Below are 17,221 nucleotides of genomic sequence, written 5' to 3'. Positions count from 1 at the left end.
TTTTATTAATTGGGTTATTATTTTGGAAACATAAGATTCTAAATCCTGTTAAAGTATTTTCCTATGTTGCAATATAAAGAGTTATATGAAGACATACATGGGCGTAAGATTATTGAGCTTTTATGGACTTTTGGTAAACCATAAAGTTTTGGTGTTCTTGGTTAGTTTGAATGCAAACAATAAATAGTTTTTTTTTCTTAATAGCATTTTTTGATTGAGTAAACTTAGACGTATCATTCATACATTTACCATTACAGAATCATACCGTTTGCTTGTTAAAATAACGACCACTTTTCCTTTATCGGCTCTTTGAATGACAAAGTCTTCATTGTTCCTTAGAAGTTTCAGGCCTTTTCTTTCTACTAATGTTAAGTTTTGTTTATAGGCTTCTTTTTTAAAAGTTTTTTCACTAAATTAATCTAGGAAGTTTTTAATGAATCTGCTTTTGGTCTGGTAAGGAAATTATTCATTAAGTGTTGTTGTTCTTGGAATACTGAATATTGCCGACTATTCTTCCTTGTCCTGAGATGAATTAGACGTGGATTCTTCTTGTAGTCTTTGAATTAAGATTAGTTACTGTTGACTAGATTTCCGATTTGATTCTATTATTACTTCCCTGCAGAAGTCTTCAAGGCTGGTTTTTTTTTTTTAAACCTAACACTGGGATGGTTAGAAGAGTAGTTTAAATCTTTATTTGGGGATGTGGTTTGAAGTTTACTGAGTTGAAAGTTCGCGAAGTTACTGTTCGTTACAGAGTCTAGTTTTGTTTGTTTGTGCGTGCGTTTTTGTTTTTTTACTGACAGGCACAGTATTTCCTGCTTTCTGTTTAATTTTCGACTGATAACAAAGTTTTATAGTAGGTGTGTTTATGTATTAATGATGAAACATAGATGTAATGACGTAAGACTAACATAATAGGAAAGTTGGACGTTAGGCACGAATAACATAAAACTGTACGAACAAAACGCAATTGCTGCTGTAGTTTGAACTAATAGTTTCGTTTTGAGTTTACTTACTGATATTGTACAAGAACAGTGAAAACAAATTTTATTACAGTAATTACAACAACAGAAAATTGTGCAAATCTTTATAGACAAGTGAACGAATCAGCACGATTGCGACCAGTAATAGATCTTCAGCTTTCTGTACCTCAAGTTGTATCTTTCTCAAACAATTCAAGACAGAAGACAAATTGTAAAAACCATGAAACCTAAGTTTCTATCCTTTAACCCTTAAACGGCGGTCATGATCAATTGATGCTGCTATATAAAACATTCCCGCTGTTTTAAGTGTTAAACAGCATGGAAAGTTAGGGTGTTGAATGAGAATAATGGCTGTAAAACAACGGTTCATGTGCCAGAATCTGAATTGGGAACAAGTTAAATGAAAATTTCAATACGTCCCTTATTATTCAAGATTGTGAAATGTTGAATGAGATGCAGAATGCAAGTCATGCTTGAATATCACAATGTTCACACAGCTAATAACAGCCGCATACAGTAACAGGTTTTCGATCTTTTGACCCGCAGTTTGTAAGTATAATGCCCTAATCACCAAGACATGAAATTATGAAAGGAAACAAATTAAAAATCGTTATGGTAACACTAATATCTGTGTTTAAATATTGAAGTTATAAAGTTAAGCTTCAATATGGAAAGATTATTCGATATTTGGCAATACTCTTAAACTATGCACACGTTTTGTTGTTGTTTTTTGAAAAATTTGAAAACATAGATCAGGCATTCTTGATCATTTTTAAGCGTCAATTTTGTCAGTTGCGTTTTTTTTAATTTCATTCATTTTTTAGGAAAAAAAATTGTAATCAGTGTTTTTAAGAATTTTTCAAAATTCAGTTTTTGGGGAATTTTTGAGCCTTTCAAAAACGTTCTGAAATAAGATTCAATGATTCGGGTTTAAAACAGTGCCAAAATTAGTTTTTTCGAATCAGACAAAACAAGTTGCTCTACTTCCTTGTTGAGCTACTTGTTGCAAATAAATAAATAACTTTAAGCCTCCCGCTCCCCAGTGGCACAGCGGAATGGATTCGGACTTAGAACGCTAGAACCCGGGTTTCGATATCTGTGGCGGGCAGAGTACATATAACTTATGTACAAAACAAACAAACAAATCATAACTTTGATGTAAAATTCCGACACAATTCAAATATGAGTATACAACACATAAATCTTTAGATCAATTAGCGTTTATTCAGCTATCAGAATCACTGGCTTTAGGAGCGCTTTACAAAATTATTTCAACATCATTGTCTAAGTCTTCCAGTTGAACTTTTAGTTGAGACTACTTGATTTGATATGGGGATTTTTCTTTTAATCCACAAATTTTTAAAAGCACAGTTATAATTAAAATAGCCGACATTGAGGGAAATGTGCATCATTCAAACGCTGAAAGAACAGTCGAGCTCTCTACTCTACAAATATCAGATTCATTACTGACCAACCACAGCGGTCAAGGTAGATAGGCTCCCTGCAAAATTCAACAGAAACTCATGTCTGGATAACCAGTGGCTAGTTTTGATGAACGATTTTTACTAGATCAATTTTTGAACTTCCTTTTAACTTTTAATTTACTTTGTCTACAACTCAATAACAAAAGCTTATATTCCTGTATAAAAGTATTAGGACAAAGTCAAAAATAAGATTTCAAGCTACTTTCAAAGAGCAATGGACGGAGAAACATCAAAAATTTTATTAATCTTCGTATTTAGTGCAACAGAATCTCAGTGGAAGTGATCAAGTTCAGTAAACAATTAATATTTTGTATGCCCTCTCCATCTGCTTTAATAACTGCAGACATTTTTTTTTCAGGCGTTGTTTCAACATATTTAATTAAAGTGTCCTTTAGTATTTTACTCAAAATGTCCCTAATAAATTTCCAAAATGTTTCTATGGAAGTAACGTATGGTTTCTCAAATCCCAGATTTGCTCAATTGGGTTTAGATTGGAGCTCTGTGGGGCTATCGCATCATTTGAATGACACCAGCAGCTTCTTTCTTAGCTCAGTAATTTCTGCATAGGTTAGATGAGTGTCTGGGGTCATTATCTTCTTCCCAGTCGAATCCTTTACCAATAATACGTAAACCAGTGGGAATACCATTGTGGATCAGCACCTGATGGTACTTTTGCTGGTCCATTATTCCATCGGTTGTTTCAGCAGAGAACCACCTCCAAACCATCACACTGCCTCCCCTGTGTTTTATAGCAGATGCTTGCAAAAGTATCTTTCACCTTTGTTCCGCCAGACGTGCAACCTACACTTTGAACTAAATATTTTAAACTTGGACTCATCCATCTGTAACACCCTTTTCCAATCATCAACAGTATAGTTTTTGTTCTTTTTAGCCAATTTCAGCCTCTTAACAATACTTGGAGATTGAAGTAAAGTTTTTAACTGCTACATGAGCAAATATTCCATTTTTGTTGAGTCTTCTTGATATTGTTTTTCTGAACAGTTTTATATCATTTGGTACATTGACATTAATCTCATGCTTGAAATCAGTAGTAGACTTTCTTCTGTTCCCAAGGCTGTATAAACGAATATACTTAATATCAGTATCATTGAGTTCAAGTATTTTGCCTTTTCCTTTCATATTTTCAAATTTACCTGTTTCGGTCTCATGGGGAGCATTTCAAGTCTGCAAAAATCTGTCGGAAAGTTCATTCAGCCAGCATCGCGCAAAGTTTTATTACGAACTCTCTCTTCTACTGACAGTTCTCTACGTTTTGGGGGCCGTGACATGACAACAAAGCTTAACATATAGTGTTAAACACTGTTTGTATCAACGTTTATTTATGGATTGCTGTTAAATTTATTCAAGCAGAAGCACTATGGCATGCCTTTGGTGTAAGTATATAGGAATTCTAAAGGATGACAAGTACTTTTCACATTGGCTCCTTCAATTGCCAAGAGGGATCAGTAAAGCATACCATTGAAATTTACATTCTGTAATAGATGAAAGATTAGCTCTACAAAATTAAAAAATAAAAGACAATATATTCTCTTCTCCTAACACTTTTTCACAGTGTTGTTGATACTCATTAAACTATTGAAAAAAGCACAAACAAAATGTTATTTAACTTATCACGTGCTATAAGAGAACCTAAAGTACCATTTGTTTTATAATTAAGCGTAATGTAAATACGTAGTGTACAATATCTTACCGTAGGCCTAAGTGCATAACGTTTTTTGATGAAACAAAAAAATATTAATTCGGAATTTAAATCATTTCTGAAATTTATTGTTATACCACACAAGATATAAAGAATAAAAGTACATCCTTTTGACAAATCTACATATATATTAAGTATTAAACATAAACACCGTATCTGGCCTAACAATGCCAGGTAATAGTTTTGCTGCCTAACTACGATGCCAAAAGAATATGACTGTCACTTGGCATTTATATATAATATCAAAATAATTTTCATACTTTTGTTTAACCTTTTAGTGTTTCCTTCTTTTCATTCAAATCTAGGCCACATGCTCAATCTTGTAGAACTAACATTAAAATTAATAAACAAAAAATTAAAGCAACAAATTTGAAATAACGTTAACAGAGATGAGTGTGCCCATTCTTCTTTCTTGGTAGTCCCCTAGCGGCAAAGCGGAATGTCTGAGGACTTACCGTGCCAAAAACATAATTCGATACCACTGTTGAGCAGAGCACAGGTAACCTTTTGTGTATGTAGCTTGAAACCTAACTACAAACAAAATGTCTTGAAAATGTGCACACTGAAGAGAAAACTTCTATTGTAATGATTGTATTTATTGCGCATTTCCAAGAGAACATACAAAAGGAGCCAATAAAATTGTTACTGGTGTTCAAACTTTAGTCAATACGTAAATTAGGACAATTCATTTAGGTTTTTTAAAAGCTTATTATCAGAAACACATTTGTTAATTGGAAAAACACGTCTTTCTAACGAAACCTGAAATTGTTTTGTTAGTTTTGCAAAAAGTGGTGAGTTTTCGCAAAAAAAAAAGCTTGTAGACATGAAAGAAGATGTACTCCACTTTGTTATATTTTGTGAGCTCGATTCGTTGAGCGAAATATTGTTACTTTATGCAAAAAGAGGTTGCAAGACAAGTGTCCCAACCATCAGATTATGTGAAATCTGATCTTTGAAGAACGACGTATGGAAATTTGTTTTCGTCTTCATTTCTAGATTTGTGCTAGAATTATTATACAGTTTTAGTAACACATCGTAATTTCAGGCTTCTATATTTTTATACTTCACTCTACTTTTACATAAAGAATTACCATTTGTCATCATGCTTTTTGTTTTTTAAAGAAACCAAAAATCAAATATTTTAAGACATTAATCAAAATTGCGCACGAAAATGAATAGTAATGCTTAATAGTGTGTATTAAACGCTTCTCATACCAATCTAACAATTATACATAACCAACTTATGAATATCAGACTATTCCTGAAATACCTTTGTAAACCATATCTTGTTAACAATTTGTATCTTTGGAAACTCAACCATGATAAATTATAATTTCAGGTTGTTTGAAATTTTAATTTTAATTTAGAAGTTAACTGAATGTCGATAAGTATAAAATTTATGATATTTGCCAACAAGATTGATACGCAATTTTCTTTCTTAACATAAACGTATTTTAATATACAAAAGAACAATACAATTAATAATAGTCAAGAACTGAATATTTTGTTGATGGTCCACGATGAGCGAATTAATTATATGTTGATATTCAGATCCACTTCACTTCAATGGAAGCTAGGTAACTTCTTCACATGCGAGTTTTTTTTCGACGAAAATATCTAATGTCCACGCAGAAATTTTAACGTCCGAAGTTAATGCACTGAAATTAAACAGTTCGAAATCTATAAATGATTCTGGTCAAATATCTGAAGTGTTCCGATTAATAAGCGTTTATTACAGTTATAGCTTCCGAGGTTTATAGTATGCTAATTGTAGGAAACCAAAAACATTAAACAATCTCTTGGCGAATCGATTTATAAGCTTTTAGAGTGAGGTTCTCGAAAGTTTAGTTGACAATGATGTAAAATATATATTGTTCATTCTTAAACTCGATATTTTTTACACATTTAGAGTTGTTTGTTTTTTGTTTGTTTGTTTTTGAATTTCGCACAAAGCTACTCGAGGACTATCTGTGCTAGCCGTCCCTAATTTAGCAGTGTAAGACTAGAGGGAAGGCAGCTAGTCATCACCACCCACCGCCAACTCTTGGGCTACTCTTTTACCAACGAAAAGTGGGATTGGCCGTCACATTATAACGCCCCCACGGCTGAAAGGGCGAGCATGTTTGGCGCGACGATGATGCGAACCCGCGACCCTCAGATTACGAGTCGCACGCCTTAACACGCTTGACCATGCCAGGCCCCACATTTAGAGAGTAGGTGGAAATTTCGCAACATATATTTAACACTATAAGTTACATACATTTCCAAATATATATTAAACTGAAACAAACATAGATAATAAAATAAATATATAATAGCAAATCCGTTACAGTATATAGCAAAGATCCTAAATAACAAAGAATTTCACTATGCTGATAAACATTGTTTAAAATATAATCCAGGTATTTTAACATCAGGACACTTGGTCCATCTGCCTGAAATCATGGAGAACAACCTTTCATACGAATACAGAAAGTAACGGTATAGAACGTATGTATATAACATTTTTGATTAGGGTATTTGTTGTCACATTTGAGAAAATGGTTGAAATTGTGAAAAGTTGGTCGTATTAAAATTGTTGTCACGAGACTTTAATGCCTGTAATTAACATTTAAAAATAATATTAAGATGAGGTGTTTCTAAGTAGAAATAAAATATGGTGAACGGGTGTTATCTACGAGTGGACGAAATGATAATAGTATTATGATGTCATTACTTAATGTTTTTAATATGCTGATGATGATGATGCTCAAATCACTGATATGTATTTATTCTTCTTCTTCATGTGTCAAATCTGCGGCAGACGTCGACGACCATGGCATGCCAGACTTCTCTGTTGTCAATCCTCCTTATCAACTCGATGTTGCTCATTGAGTTCTTGGTGACATAGTTATTGAGGCTGTCGATATATTTAGTTCTTTGATACCATTATTATCGTCATCTTTGGCCGTACAATTGATTGATTCGTTGATACTTCGGCGAGTTAAAATGTTAAACATAATAGTTAACATTTATATGTATTTGTCGTATGAACGTCTTTATCTTTTAAATGCCAAGAGCAAGGCCATCCTAGAAAATGGTTTATAATGTTTGTTGATGTTGTTTTTTGTCATGAATATCACAGCAAAATTTAGGTTAGTCAAGGTTGTAATGCAATTTATATATCTGCCAAACTTCTGTTTATGAATTAGTTCAACACGACAGCACTGTCATAGCCAACCGTGACATTATTTGTATCCTGGTATGTCAAAAGGTAAAAATCATCTCCAGTTGCCTGTTTTTAAAACTGCCATATCCTCTCTACTGGACAGAAAGGTGTTGTTGAGCAACGTAAGTTTGGTATTGACTGTAAGACATCCATTCTATCGGTCCCTAGCGTTGATTTATTAAATGCGATACAGATCAGTGCGATTATGGAGTTGAATGTGGCTACTATTTTTGCTATAACTACTAATGTTGTAGTGTTGTTAACAAAGTTTTAAGATATTTTGTTCTTTGCTATAACGTTATTCGGTTGGTCAGCGGTTAACATCAGGACTTATAACAAAACCTCACTTATAATAATAATTATCCTCTTGTATTAATTATTGTATACACTATTTTGATGATATATTTATCAATTACAAGTTATTATCCGTCAGGATAAATTGTGTTATTGGGTGACATTAAATCTGTTTAAGAGTCAAATCACGATTATGACCTACAAGTTATTATTTTAATAGACCGTGTACTAATTTAATTGCTTGTGTATCTCGACATCATTTAGTGGATGTTTTGAGGACATTTGCTTAGACTAGCCAGGTGATTAGGGTACTCTACTCGTAATCTGAGGGTCGCGGATTCAAATCCCCGTCACACCAAACATGTTCTCCCTTTCAGCCTTGGAAGCATTTTAATCTGACGGTCAATCTCTCTATTCGTTGATAAAATAGTAGCTCAAGAGTTGGCTGTGGGTGGTGATGACTAGCTGTTTTCCCTCTAGTCTTACACTGCTAAATTAGGGACGGCTAGCGCAGATAGCCCTCGTGTAGTTTTGATCGAGATTCAAAATAAACAAACAAAAACTTCTTTAGAGTATTTACAGTAAAGTCTTATGAAAGTGATCTAGTAAACCTTATGTTTTCTCAGACCATTTTGTTTTGATATATTATATATTGATTTTCTAGTGTTACCTAGAGAGCAAGGTGTTTGGATTATTTATTTTAGGGCTATGAAAACGTCCCCCGCTGGGACAGCGTTAAGTCTTCGGATTTACATCGTAAAACAGCGGTTTGATTCCCTTCTGTGGATACAGCAGATAGCCCGATGTGGCTTTGCTATAAGAAAACACACATACACACACAAGCTATAAATACAATTATTGATACCAAAGTTAACTTCGTAAACAAATATCGTTACTAAGTAATATGAACAATTAAAATACAACTTCCTGTGTTTTTAAAGCTATTTCCACGGAAAATAAAAACATTAAACAATTACAATCAGTTTTTTCAGCAGAGGATTATTTAGAAAGCGTGAGGAAATGATTAAATGTGTAAACATTGTCCAAGCATGTAAAAGAGTTGGAGTTAAACAGTTGGAACAGTTTCCCTGATGTTGAAAATTACATACAAAATAGGAAGTTTATTAAAGAGTCAGTGGATGAGAATGTTAGTCTATATATTACAACTGTCACAAAAAGTGAGATAATATGATAGCCGTTACTATACAGAAGTTTCTCAGTGAAGAGAAAATACAACAGCTTTACGGTTTTAAAGACAGACATTTCTCTAATAATTTACGATTTAGCTCTATAATTTGACGAACATCTTGCCAAGGTTTATTCAAAATTTTAGTTAGTTATTTTGGAAGTATTCAATGCAGAATTTATAACCGATAGCAAAAGCTACGGCCTGGCATGGCCAGATGGGTAGATCGCGCTCGACTCGTAATATGAAGGTCGCGGAGTGAAACCCCTTTACACCAAACATGCTAGCCCTTTCAGCCGTGGGGGCGTTAGACACTTCAGTCAATCTTACTATTCGTTGCTAAAAGAGTAGTACAAGAGTTGGCGATGACTAGCTGTCTTCTCTCTGGTCTTACACGGCTAAATTAGGGACGGCTAGTGCAGATTGCCCTCGTGTAACTCTGCGAGATATTAAAACCAAACAAACAAAATATGGGGTGAATAATTGCACAGACCTGCAAATTTAAACTTCATAAAAGTTGTTTCGGTTTTAATAAAGGATCTTCTAGAATTCAGCAGTCCCTCACTAGTACAGCGGTAAGTCTACGGATTTACAACGCTAAAATTAGGAGTTGGATTCCTTTCGGTGAGCTCAACAGATAGTCCGATGTGGCTTTGCTATAAGAAAATACACATGCTCATAATTCAGCTACGCAGATTTAGAAAATAATCTTTTTTTCTCTATCGCGTATGTATTTTTAAGAAAACGGGAGGAAAAGAAAACGTATTTAGATCAAATTATTATTTCTTTTACCACAATGAACATTTTTAATAATTACATTTGTTAACAAAATACAAAAAAATGAAGAAAAGGGAAGAACACTGATGCCAAACGAATATGTACTCTCATTCCCGCTGATTTTTTGTGAAACCTACATCTTTTTGTCTCACATTACATGTTGTGGTCTATCTTTTATTTTTTTGCGTTATGACGTTTCGTAGAAAATCTGTACGTGATGGAGGAAAATATATATCATTTTAGGATTCAGCGTTGAGACATACAGAATATATAAACATTTCAAGACAATAAAAACATTGTACGCATGTGTTTTCTTATAGCAAAGTTACATCGAGCTATCTGCTAAGCCCACCGAGGGGAACCGAACCCCTATTTTAGCCTTGTAAATCCGTAGACTTACCGCTGTACTAGCTGGGGTCAGCATGTGTTGTTAATCCAAATAACCATTACTGAAACCATTTAACAAAGTTGCGATCAATAATGCAATAATAAAGTATTGATTATTAACCATACGTAAAGTTAATTTAGATTCTTATCAGGTGTTATTGATAATTTCTCTTTGAAAACTGTTGGTTTTGTCTTTCCATAACTACAAAATAAGATTTTTAATAAGAAGTTTTCAAACAATTTTTGGTTGTGTGCCAGATTTAGTCTTCATTCAGGTGTTATTCCTTCTTCAATGAAAGTGTTTTTTTGTGTTCTTCTTCATTCTCATAGGCGTGAGGATAATGCCTTTAGTTGATCCTGCTGTTCATAGTCCATGGGGAGTCACGTCCGTTTTCTGGTGTGGAATGTGGTACGGCTAAATACCAAAAATGGGATATTACGGGACCACGTTATCTATACGGAAGTTAAAACCTCCGAACAAGGAAAGGAGAAGACTATGATTAGCAATAGTTAGGTGGTGAGACCTACTGCTTCTGCTTTGTCTCGGTCTAGTGACCACTTTTTCTTTCTTTGTTGTGCCGACAGCTAGAGAAGTTGTGGAAGTTATTTTAGAATCATAGAATTCGATCAATCACACTGTAGGAATCATTACATTTTGTTTCTTCGTTATACCTTTCTTACACTTGTGTTCGAGTCTTTCCTCTACTGTCTTATGTTACCGTTGAAGAAAAACTGCATATTTCACCTTTATATGAACAACAGAAAATTTATCTTTATTTAGACGTATTCAGGTTTGTTTCTTTTGAAATATTATGTACATGTTCTGCTTGTAGTTGTTCAAAGTCATTGTAAGCAAGATGTGAAAGATTCTGAACTTGCATTATTTCTTTAGCTTATATGAAGGTCACACACTACAAAATATATTCAAAATAAACATTTGTGCTTCATTTTATTTATCTGTCATTCCATTTTGAGATGGAGGTCATCGTCATTTCAAGGAGTAGTACATAAACTTATGCATGTTGGTAGGAGTTAGGGTTAATCTTCCTCGAATGTATAGTGGGATGAATATTGACATAAAGTGGAAATGTTAGCTCATGTACTTTGACTCTTTTTTTTTCCGATTTGAAAGTATAGTGTTATTATGTTTGTTGTCCATGTCATCGTTTTGTATAGATGTGCTCAACCCACGTCAGAAGCCAGTTACAGTCAGTTCACAATCATTTCTAGAATCCACATATACAGCGGGTACTTACTGTTTGAATACCATATATATCCATTTAACTCTTCTGCAAGCAGTCCCTTTGGATCTTCTCTTGTTACACACTTAATTCTTACCTGTTGACTCCGGTTTTACGTGAGAATAAAACTACTGTATTTAAATATTTGGTTACGCAGTTTCTCGATAACTTAGTTCGTTTCATACAGTGATAATTTATCTGTCAAAATTATTTAAAAGTTTTACTGCATCAAATAATTCGCTTTCAAGTTGAAGAAAGAAAAATCAAAGGAGAATTTAGAGCATTGTAACCTTCCAACTAACATATTCGTTTAAAATGCACTATGACCGAAATATGGCAAAAAACAGGAACGTGAAAATTAAAAAATAAAAAGGATATTAACAAAGTAATAATTCCGTGATATATTTGGCTTTGTTTTCTGATTACGCTATGGCAGACATTCCGCTCCCGTTAATACAATCTTGAGCAATTATAATTTTAAAGAATACGTTAAATTGGACGTTATTCATCCGTTCATACTGAATATAACACCTGCAATTCATTATAGAAAAAACAACAGTTATTGATAATAGTTTAGCCAGAAGAACAATAAATAGGGTCAAAGGTCCAATTCACATCTTCGGCAGTTCTTATCAATACCATATCAGGAACGTCAATCGATATTTTGACACCAAACTCTACCATATCAAACGAAACGCCGCGCCTACAACCATACCTATATTGCAATGAACTTGTCAAAGCAGTATATTTTAGTTAATTTCGATAAAAATCTATAAAAGACTATACTGCTACTTTGTTGCAAAATTCGGAAAAATTATATCACCATGTTACTTCCAAATCTTGCTTTTTTTTTTGTTATTTCTGAGTTGTACTTTTGTAGTATTTATTAACCAAATTTCGGCACTAAAAGCCATACATAAAATATATCAGAACCGAGCCAAACGTGAGCTATATTTCAGAAAGAAAAAAAACAGCAACATAAATTGTGACAACTCAGTATATAATTGCAGATTGTTATAAATACAATACTCTAGTTTTATTCTAATCATTTAACTTTACATGGGTGTGGAATTGTAATAATATATTCACAAATATTTGTTTTAGTTTCAAGTTACTCATTATGAAAAACAAGGTAGTTAGCCAGATTTGTAAACGTTTACTGAATTGTCGCTGACTTCTTTGAGCTGTTAAGCAATGTCTCCATGCTCTATGACTTAAAAATGTCTCTTGCGAAACCTATCAACAACCTCTTTATTAACTCAGTCTCTTTTCTGTGGTAGTACTCATACGTTATGAGTTCAGGGTTTAGAATTTCTTGCAAAGCTTTCTGGGAAATCATTTCGCAAGAGATTGGCTTCTTTTCTTTTGTGTTCTACATATTTGTGTTAGTCACACGGCTTTCGAGAAGTAGAACGTGAAACTGTTAGTCAAGCTAGCTGATAACTTAGGCTGAAATGTTATTTTTTACATAATGATCACCTTCATCTCATACATATCCGATCATGTAGTATTATTTATATATGGTAAAGGAAAAAATACTTTTATAGAGCACGACTTACATAATTGATATGGTATACACGAAATGTGAATATAATATGATTAAACTTGAATGACATAAGCATCCTGTTACTGTCACTTATTAGCGATCTGTGATTGCATTTTATTTACTTAGTATGTGTTCCTACTCTCATACGTATGAATGATAAAGATGTTTCATATTTTTGTATCGTACAAAATAAAGCAATGCGATAATTATATGTGCATATTTTAGAGTAATTCTATTGCATTGCATAGAATGCTTGTTTATGACATGGATATGATTCAGTTTAATTAAATATTTAAATAAAACAATATGACTACCTGAAGAAATGTTATAGTCGTGATATAAAACCAATTTAAATAAACAGAAAACTAAAAACTACAGTAATTACCTGACAAATATAAAAACTAAAGCCATGAAATTTAATTCAAAAGCATTTTACATATACATACTTATGATGACAGAATTCAATACAATTGTATTTTTGTGATGACAGAATTTAATACAATTGTATTTTTGATGACAGAATTTAATACAATTGTATTTTTGATGACAGAATTTAATACAATTGTATTTTTGTGATGACAGAATTCAATCCAATTGTATTTTTGATGACAGAATTTAATACAATTGTATTTTTGATGACAGAATTTAATACAATTGTATTTTTGTGATGACAGAATTCAATCCAATTGTATTTTTCCTTTAAATATTTTATGAAATTTGTGTCAATAACGATTTCTTAGTTAGTACATGTGTTTTAATTCTTTGTACACGGTTTTTATCTCTCGTACTTTTGTTTTTTTTGTTTGTTTGGGAATTTCGCACAAAGCTACTCGAGGGCTATCTGTGCTAGCCGTCCCTAATTAGCAGTGTAAGACTAGAGGGAAGGCAGCTAGTCATCACCACCCACCGCCAACTCTTGGGCTACTCTTTTACCAACGATTAGTGGGATTGAACGTCACATTATACACCCCCACGGCTGGGAGGGCGAGCATGTTTAGCGCGAACCCGCGACCCTCGGACTTTTGTGAAAACAATAATGTAGTATCATTCTTATATTGTTAATGAAAGTAACATGCATTCATTACACGAACTTTACGATAATAAATAAGTTTCTGAAGTTGTTGAACAAACTTAATAGATATAGATAAATACGCCTGAAATTATTTGATGTTTGTACACAAAATATTCTATTTTAGATATGTTGTTTTTCAGACCAAAGAGATTGTCAACTTCGGAAATATGCAGTAGAAAAGTATTAAGAGATGAGTAGAAAATCATACCGTTGTTTGTGTAAAAACTAAAAAGACTGTCTTTAGTGTGTGTAACTCTTTGCATCTATAGTTTGGTTAAATTTTTCATAACATAGAACCGTTTTTGCGAAATTGTGACAAATAGATTGAGCATCAGTGAGTTATGAAACGAACTGGATAAGTCCTATTAATTAAACTCAAACTTCCTAAAATATTATACACTTCCGAAATGTATTACATCAGTTTAATATATCAGAAGCAAAACTTTATAATTAAATTATTCTTTTACTGAAACACTCACACGTAATAACATTGTTGTATTGTTTATTTCTGGTAGAGATGTGAGGCTCTCTCTGAACAAGATCAAGGCCGAAATGTTTCTTCTCGACCTTCAGTTTCTGCGTCAATGCTGCCTTGAATTCTTTATTAAGGGCATGTTCAGTGATGTTGTACAGACACCGGTGATTATATGGTATGTTTGGCCATTCACGACCTTGTGCAGACTTAAAAGTCTACAGATGAGTTATCTGATGCTTTGTAAACGATCTTTCCATTGTTTGTTTGCTTTTGAATTTTGTGCAAAGCTACACGAGGGCTATCTGCGCTCACCATCCCTAATTTAGCAGTGTAAGACTAGAGAGAAGGCAGCTAGTCACCACCACCCACCATTAACTCTTGGGCTAATCTTTTACCAACGAATAGTGGGATTGATTGTAACATTATAACGCCCCCACAGCTGAAAGGGCGTGCATGTTTGGTGTGACGGGATTTCGAACTCGCGACCCTTGAATTACGAATCGAGTGCCTTAACCACCTGACCATGCTGGGCCTCCTTTTCCATTATGACTGTAGATACAACAGATTAAATTTGTCACTTGTCACACTTGAAGAGTTTTGACTTTATTTTTTTTCATAAACACGTGCTCATCACCAGCAGGCAATATTATGACACGTAAATTATAACCAAAGTTGTAACATTCACCAAAACACGGGAAATTAAATTAATTATTCTTTTTAACAAAGCGGTTAGTTCATGTAAAATGTACCAAACCAATCATGCAATTTCATAAATACAACTAACTATAGAATTTCCATGATGCATTTTGTTGACATAGTTTACATTCATTAGTCCATTAAAAAATATGAATAAGCTTTACTAAAAACAGATTATGACACTGCAATCTTGGAAAAGTTGGATAAAAATGTACGGAATATCACGTAAAACCAACAAAGTTGCAAACTTTTCACTAAGTCTTGGGTTCAAGCCGGTCTTGCAGGGTAAATAGAAACAATATTTCAACCCAAATATGAATGAAAAATTTCATCTACATCTGTGCGAATGCACATTTTTCATGATATCAGCTTCAAGCCTGCCGTTTTTATCCACTAGAATACAAATATCAAGTTTTCATCGTGAAACTCAATTCAAAACCAAACATTGTGATGTCATCAACATAAAACTGAAAATTTTCTTCTTGTAATTCATTCAGTGTAAATGTCATTAGTCTCGGGAAAGCGGTGGACATATTACACAGGTAAAATAGAATGACATTAAACATGTAAAAGCTATCTCAAGCACTTAGATCTGCTTTCATCAACCAGTTCAACACACCAGTAGTTATACGTCAAGTTTAAACTGCTCAACTGTTGGCTACCTGACATCCAGACATTCTTTTGCCTAATGGACTACCCTGACAATCGCTTCTTCAGATGACCATGCATTTTCGTTGGATTCTGTCATTCAATTAGTATTGTATTGAATTTCTTACTACATCTTTAGAACGTCAGTAAATCATACATGTCGAATGCCTAACAATATGTACTTTTCCTATATTTTTGTGATGGCTAATTATTTTCGTTTGACTGGTCAGGTTCTATATGTCTGTGCCAGCAGCACCTTGGCTACCTTTCCTCTAGATACTGTTCTTTGGCATATGTAACATGACCTGCAGAATCTCAACAAATCTTGAATGACTTCTGATCAGTGTAAATTGCTGGTGATTCTGTTTGCTATCTTATTAATTCCTAGGTGTCCTCTCACAATCGACTCATGAGCCAATTTCATCATTTAAGTCCAATATTATATTGGTATTATGATTTGTTCAACTTTCCCATTAAAACTAACTTGATAAATCCATTACAATACTCCCTTCAAGTCATCTGTTCTGTAAGACCATTTCTCCTTTGTCTTGTGCTCCCATTTCTCTCAAGCACTGTTCCTAAGCTACCTTTATTCTTGCTGTGGGAAACTTTATTCCCTTTCTCATCAATCAGCACACACAGATATATCTTTCCCATCATTTAGTCTTGCTGCTCTCAGTGTTTGGTACCACTTCACTTTATTGTCAATGACATAGCCTTAACCTGCTGCCATGTTGTGGTTTATTAGCATGTATCAATGTTTCTACAAGCTCTGATAACCACTGGTACTTGAGCTGATTACCAATATGTACTGTTTGATCGTGGTAATAGGACCTCATTTTTTAGTCAATCTATCTAATTGTCTTCATTCTCTCTCTTCTGACAGTAGTATCTATGGTAACAGTCATTCTTCTTTTGTTTGTTGCCAGTGCCTTCCTCAAAGGTAGATATAGCTGCTTCTTATTGAGATTTCTGTTGTTGCTTGTTGGTGATAGACTCACTCACTAGCACGTTTATAGCATTCCAGCATAGAAATTTGTCATTGTCCATGTCATCTTCTGATGGCAGTACCTATTATGACTGTAATTCGTTTCTTGTTTGTTGCCTGCACCATCTTTGCAGGTAGCTCCAGCTGCTTTACATTGCGATTTCTGCTATTACTTGTTGGTGGTAGACTTGCATGCCTAAGTGATGTTTCATTGCTTCATTAGGTAGGTAGATGATTAACAGGTCTTGTTACTGACTGCAATAATATAAAATGTTTGTTTCAGACTTTTTAGCTGCATATTCTTTGGAGAAAAATAACACATCTATATTAGATTCAGGGTAATGTTTTCTACTGATCAAGATAATGAAAGTTTATAGAATATGTCTTATTACATCAAAGTAGTGAGAACTTCACTAAATTTGAGACAATTAAGTGTTTCTGTCATTTTGATTAGTAAAGTATTAATTACTGATATGAGTTTTTTAATTTTATGTACTTGATTACATTGCCAAAAAT

The sequence above is a fragment of the Tachypleus tridentatus genome, chromosome 6 (assembly GCF_004210375.1).
Source record: "Tachypleus tridentatus isolate NWPU-2018 chromosome 6, ASM421037v1, whole genome shotgun sequence".
NCBI lineage: Eukaryota > Metazoa > Arthropoda > Merostomata > Xiphosura > Limulidae > Tachypleus > Tachypleus tridentatus.
The sequence above is the reverse complement of the archived record's forward strand: the minus strand, read 5'-3'. Positions refer to the sequence as shown.